The sequence below is a fragment of the Periplaneta americana genome, chromosome 3, assembly GCF_040183065.1.
Source record: "Periplaneta americana isolate PAMFEO1 chromosome 3, P.americana_PAMFEO1_priV1, whole genome shotgun sequence".
In the NCBI taxonomy this organism is placed as follows: Eukaryota; Metazoa; Arthropoda; class Insecta; order Blattodea; family Blattidae; genus Periplaneta; species Periplaneta americana.
In genome coordinates, this window is record NC_091119.1 from 84,116,927 (window position 1) to 84,124,272 (window position 7,346).

The window sequence follows — 7,346 nt, forward strand, 5'->3', positions numbered from 1 at the left end:
GGAGAAAGAGTGTTTTTGAAATATTTATGAAAAGTCGTAAAATTGCGAATTAGTAGGGTAAACCGTTACAAAATATTTAAAAGAATGGCCCTCCTAGTGTTAACACTACCAGGAAATGCAACAATAAGTGGAACTTTGTATTTTTGTCCAATTGAATCTCAATAACAACGGTTCATTTGAATGCTCGTTAACAGTTGCTCTTTCCCTCACCTTATTTGTGTTGAGAAGTTTTGAGCGGTAGGACTTTTCCTGTGAAGTTTAACGCGATAATGCCGAAAAATATAAGTGCAAAATCTACATTGATCCGGCAATGGCTAACACAATATTCAGAATTCACTTATGATGGTAAAATAATATTCTGCAAGATTTGTAGCAAACAGGTATTTAACAATAGTTGAAATATATAAATTCTATTAATTTTAATGAGTAGGCCTATAATATTTATACATTGACTGAGCTATCCTGAGGTGTAATTCTTTTTAAGACCACTACACTTTAACCTTTTAAACTCCGATAGTTAAATTATTTGCAGGTCATTAAAATTTTGATTGTTCGAACCCACTAACTTTGTGATAGAAATACGGCAATACAACAATTAGGATTTTATTTTAATTCAGTTTACTTTACATTTTTAGATTTCGCAAGAAAAGAAGTGCCACCTAAAGCAGCATGTGCAAGGAGCGGCTCATAAGGCTAAAGCTCAGCAGAAAAATCAACTGCAACAAACTTTACTAACACAGCCTACTTCATCCAATCTCAGCAGTAATTTCTATGCCGATTTAACGAGAGCGTTTGTTGCTGCTAACATTCCCTGGAATGCAATTGAAAATCCGGTTTTAACACAGTTTTACAAAAATACTGCAAACAAAATATCCCATCTGAGTCGACCCTAAGAAAAAATTACTTAGACAGAATATACAATGAAACTTTAGCTTCCATTCGGGAGGATATAGGTGATTCTTACATATGGGTCTCTGTGGATGAAACCTCAGATCCTATGAATAGGTATATAGCAAATATGGTAGTAGGAAAACTTAGTTCTGATGGATCTTCGATTCCACACCTCGTATGTGTTAAGGAACTTTCGAAAGTGAATAGCCAAGCCATTGCTTATTTTGTAAATAAAGGCCTACAGTCTTTATACTCAGGTAATATAGACGATTCTGAAGTTCTGTTGTTTTGTACTGATGCTGCCTCATACATGGTTGCTGCAGCTCCACTTCTTAAAACATTTTATCCTAACCTCACGCATGTAACCTGTCTAGCACATGGCCTTCACAGGGTTTCTGAAACAATCCGGAATGAATTTCCTCTTGTCAATTCGTTTATTTCTAACACAAAAAAATGTTTTTGTAAAGCCCCATCCAGGATTTCAATATTCAGAGAGAACTTTCCAGATATCCCACTCCCACCTCAGCCGGTTGTTACACGATGGGGAACCTGGATTCAGTCAGTGGTGTATTATTCTAAGTATTTTAAAGAAGTGGTCACAGTTATTGATAAATTACCTGAAACTGATAGTGCAGTGTGTGTGAAAGCAGTGAAAGATTGTCTGAATGACTCACGAGTGAAAAACGATATTGCCTACATAACATCAAACTTTTCTTTCATACCTGCAAGCACTGAACAATTAGAACGTGAAAAACAATCTCTTTGTAGCCAAATAGCAATAGTAAAGGAAGCTCAAGTGAACATACATTCTGCTTTGGGCGAAACTGGGAAAAAAGTTAAAAATAAGTGGGACAACGTATTAAATAAGAATGTAGGATTTTCATTGTTGGAAAAAGTATCAAGAGTGATATCGGGGGAAAGTGTAAATGTTCCAGTAAGTATTGATGTTTCTATTGTACCTAATTTAAAATTTGCGCCTCTCACATCAGTTTCGGTTGAAAGAAGTTTTTCTGCTTTCAAAATGATTCTCAGTGACAAAAGGCAAATGTTAACTGTGGAGAATTTAGAAAAAATTCTGGTGGTGTACTGTGTAGATAATTATAATAAAGTCTGAGCATGGAACTGAATTTCAATAACTTAAAATGAGTAATCTTGATATCAATAATCATTATTTCATTAGTTTCAATATATTAAATTTGTGCAGCTCTGTTTATAAATATAATATAGTATTCTTTTTTAATGTTTAAACATACTTTTTTGTGCGTATTTTAGTGTATAACTAAAAATTTCAGTGAAAGAAATAAGTATGATACCTTGATGTGCCTAAAATGCCTATTTTCATTAAAATAGAGCCTAATTTTACAAATTTTGAGCTTATTTTAGGCGCCTAAAACTGCAATTTTTAGTGCCTAAAAATCCGATGTCTAATTATTATGTTAAAAGTATCGTTATTTCTAGATTCCGATAAAATATAAAGCAAAGCCCGGCAGCAACCGCGTCTTTGGAATGAAGATGACTTGCACCGTGCTTTCGAAGTCATTAAATATGGCACTTCTGTACGTCAAGCCTTCATTACATTTCATATTCCAATAAAAGCCCTGGAAAGTAGAGTTAAAACAGACAATTCTACAAAGGGTGCAATGGGACCAAGTGACACATAGGCAATGACAATGGATGTAGGTTTGTTCGCCATATTAAATATGCAGGAACATGGATTTTCCCTTACAGGGACCGATGTCTATAGTCTCGCTTACATTTTTGCTGAAGAACTTGTCAGTATTCTCTGACTGGCTGACAACCAAGCATTCTGATGGGAGCAGATAAAAAAGTTATATTTTTTCACCATGTTAATAACGTCAAAAGAAGTGCTTATACAAATTTTGGCCACTTGACCGCAATTACGAGGGCCGTAAAAAAAAAGTTCGCCAGGGGTCAACAGAAAGAAAACACAATTTAATTAAAAAAATTTATTGGCACAGACACAGCAATTGTTGAGCTATTTTTTTCAACACATTCCACACCGGAATGAGACATCTGTCATATCATGGGATCGGTAGAGAGGTGCAGGCGGCTGTCCAACGCTGGTTTCGATCCCAGGAAGCTGACTTCTACGACACAATGGTACAAAAATTGATCCCATGGTATGACAAATGTCTCAATTCCAGTGGGAGATACGTTGACAATTAGCGCAACAATTGCTGTATCTGTTTCAATAAATATTTCCATGTAATTGTGTTTTTTCTGTAAACGGCCCCAGGGAAAATCACTTTCTGGATGGCCTGGTAATTACGGTCGAGTGGCCAAAATTTGTATAAGCACTTCTTTTGACATTATTAATATGGCGGAAGAAAAAAAAATAACTTTTTTATCTGCTCCCATCAGAATGTTTGCTTGTGAGACAACACTTCCTATCCCGGAAACCAACTGGAAAAGATACTGTTACTTTGACCTTTCAGGATTTTGTTTCATTAACATGTTCATAAGGTCCCGCGTCGTGGCCTAAGACATCCTGCCTAGGACTCGCGTTACGGAATTCGCGCTGGTTCGAGTCCTCATGGGGGAAGAAATTATCTCATGAAATTTGAGCCAGTGTATGGGACCGGTGCCCACCCAGCATCGTGATGCACTTGGGTAACTACGATAGGTAGCGAAATCCGGTTAAGAAAGCATGCTGTAACGGCTGGGGGGATCATGGGGCTAATCACATGATACCGCCATTTGGTTGGATGATCGTCCACCTCTGCTTCGACATGTGGACGTGAGGCCAGCAGCCGGCTGGTCGATCATGGTCCTTCATGGGCTGTTGTGCCTCGGAGTATTATTATAATGTGTTCATAAGCATTTCAATTTATTTCTGTGTTGTTTTAAGGAAAACTCACTAAAAAAAAAAAAAAAAAAAAAAAAATAGAGTTGTTGAAAAATTTCAAACAATCATAATTATGCACTTAGACACTATATTTATGTGTCCAGTGCATATAACCTAATTGTTTTACAAAAAATTGTTATGAATTTACTTAAAAATAATGGTGGCCATCTATCCCAAATCCTATGGCCGTCTCACCCATATATGTTGGGTGAGATGGCCAGTGGCCTATTATATTTCAAACGTATTTTTTTATTACATCAGTGAATTCTATGCGCCCTGAGGCACTGTAGTGGAGAAATATAACCTAGAAGGAACGTATTTGATTTGTTTCGTATTTCTTTTCCAATCGGTTACCCTGTTCTAAGTGATTTAAAAAACTATGGCCATCTAACCCGGAATTACCCTATTTGTGCTATTTTTTATAATAGTATGAATGTTAAAATACTTCTTGCATAAAATGTTTTATTAAAAAAATATATTTCAATGGCCAATATCTCGAAACAGGGTTTTGGCGCTTGGTCTCTTATTGCGTAACTCCGTCCAATTACCAATTACAGGTAAAAATTAACAACTAAAGCAAAGCAAGTTTTAGAAATAATACAGTCATTCTATGAGAGTAAAATTTGTTTTAAAAGAAGAGACAAATAACATCTACAAGCTGCAGGCACCTGCTTAGGAAGTAACATAGGATTCACACGTTTCCTGTCTAATTGTGTGACACGTCTATGCTCTCTGTTGGATATTAATGTGATATTTAGACTTTTAAAAAATTATTTCTTATTTATAAGGCGCAAATATGATTGAGAGTGATATAAATTGAATATAATTTATGTTTTCTATTGTTAATGATTATATTAATTTCCTTTATATCTTTATTGAATATAGGCCTACAGTATATCATGCATAAATATTTACAATAGATTTACTGTTTCATTTGAATAGGTGTGAGTCTATCATAATAGAGAAATGAGAAATAAAATTCATGCAAGAAAGTATCGTAAACACCGTAAGCAAATGAGGTCACATGTTGAAATTTCCGTTATATATTCATTATTCATTTGACCCCGAGCATAAACGTTTTATATATACACCTATAGACTATACAGAACGTAAATAATATAAACTGCGAAAATTACATAGTCTATTATATGGATCTATTGAACAAAATATCTAGTGAAATGTAATCATTTGTTATAATTTTATTTTTAATTTGTAAAATACCATATTTTTAAGTTTGATAGTAGTCTAATTATTTGTTTACATTTAGACTGAATGTGAATGTCATTGCCAATGACCTTGAGCCCAACACATACCAATACACAACAGAATAACAAACGACTGATTCAGCGTACGTATCGGACGAAGTAAATAATGACTGTCTATTCTCATTTCCAAAAAAGTTAAATTCACAAACACTTTTTTTTTAATCTTGAAAGTTACTGATACACACTAGTAGACTTTTTCCTTCAGTTATTTATGCTCTACCACCAATATTTGTTGTCAGTTTACATAGTTTAAACCCTGTATACAATATATACACATACAGCTTAAGAGATGGATAATTATACAAAATTTTAAACAATAACTAGAAGTACATTACGTTTTCGAAATACATCATACAGACAAAAAAATTGTACCAACATACTAGTAGAATGGAAAATCAAAGTTCAGCAAAAACAGCTTCTTACATAAAATCCATTAGGCAGGTAAAATAATTGAGAAAGCAAGAAAATATTAAGGAATACTTAACAGTTTTAAGGAAGCCTAAGATATTTATTTACAAACGATAATAATGATATGGAGTAACCTGATAAATATATCGAGGGCATCGTGCCAGAAGGATGTATCAACAAATCGCAATTTTATACTAGAGCCATATAAATATGGAATAGTTTTTTCTTTTATTATCTACACAACATATACTTTCTTTGATTTTTCTCAGATCTATTGTAATTCTCAAACAATTGCTTTCAAACAAGTTGAAAAAGGGGTTCCATTACAAATACCTTGATATCACTAAATTTGTTGATGCGCCCTTCTGACATGATGTTCTCGATATTACAAATGAATAACAATGATAATATTGACTTGTATAGGCTAGTCACAGCGATTACATGAAGAAACTGTAGGAAATAATATGGCGTACGATTCTTGCGGCAGGCGCCGACTCGAAAGCAGCCAGTTCGTGTCAAGTCGATGTCTAGAAGCGCATCACGTGACCTTGCCTTGCCTGACCCACTAACTGACAACGCTAGTCCAATATTTTACATTAATCTCGGGGCAACAAAGCACATCTGGGTGAATGTACGCAGAACATTCTATTGTGCTTTAAATTAGTTTCGCTTCAAGTTGTTCAAGATTTAGGAGACTGTAATACAAAGGAGCAAATACCACATCTGCCCACTTGTTTAAGTTTGAAACAATGTCCGTCATCCCCGCTTGTATTCCTGCAATATTTTTCTAGAAGACAAATTCTCAGGGAAGGAAATAATTTAGGTGACTTTTGTACGTAAAACAATTCATGAAAATTTGGCACACAAAATTAAAACTTAGTAATATGCCACGTTCTGGCTTTATACTAGTGGCGTGCGGTGCAATTTTATGTGAGAGAAACAATAATACAAATTTGTATATGTATAGTACAAAACTGATAGCAGCCAACTCAATTAAGTATATTTGAAGACGAAAGCAATCTCCTCTCTTTAGAAGCAAAATCATCGGTGACTTGTGGATAGAAGTTCTCATTACTGTGAATGGTTTTCAGTAAAATGTTCTCTATAGAATATGAATAACGAATCCGTCTCGACCAGGACAGGCCCTCAGAGAAAGAATTTTGTGACATTTTAAGATTAGACAATAGCAATGCTTTCCTTGCCTTCCATGTACGGCACGCCACTGCTTTTGCTTTATAATTGTTCTGTAGTTTGTTTAAGAACAATAATTGTAATCAAAATAAAACGGATCAACCTTGGAACTGTTAATATTTGTCCTACAGACTAAGTAATGAAATATTACTGAAACTATATAAATATATAGGTATTACTGAATCCGAATGTATATACGATATTCATTTTGCAGATAATATTATTTTTAGTCTGATTCATATGGAAGCTGCAACACCAAAAAAGGTAAGAAATTAGGAACCTACTTCTCGGTTCCGTAATATGAGCTATTCTCCATAAATGTACTGTCCCGGACACAGGAATGCTACGTGACCTAACAAAGTTCAGATCTTGAATCTTCCGACATTTTTTTTACAGTAGCAATATTTTTAACAAGACTGATAAGATACTGTAGAATACATATGAGTGATAGATTTTTCAGAAGATATGGGTGTACTTCGTTAGATCGAAAATAAAATTACAAAGAAACTACTGTATAAACAAGAAACTATGAACCATACTCATTCTGGTAAAAAATTAATAGCCTACCGATACATATTCTAAAAATTAAATACAAAATTTTACAAGGATAAGTAATTATGTTGACTTTTGAAAAATTTGAGCTATCGCACAGACCGAGATGAAAATAAATTCAGAAAGACATCTAAAACGTTTGACAGGAAACTTCAAGCACACAGAGTTAGTGT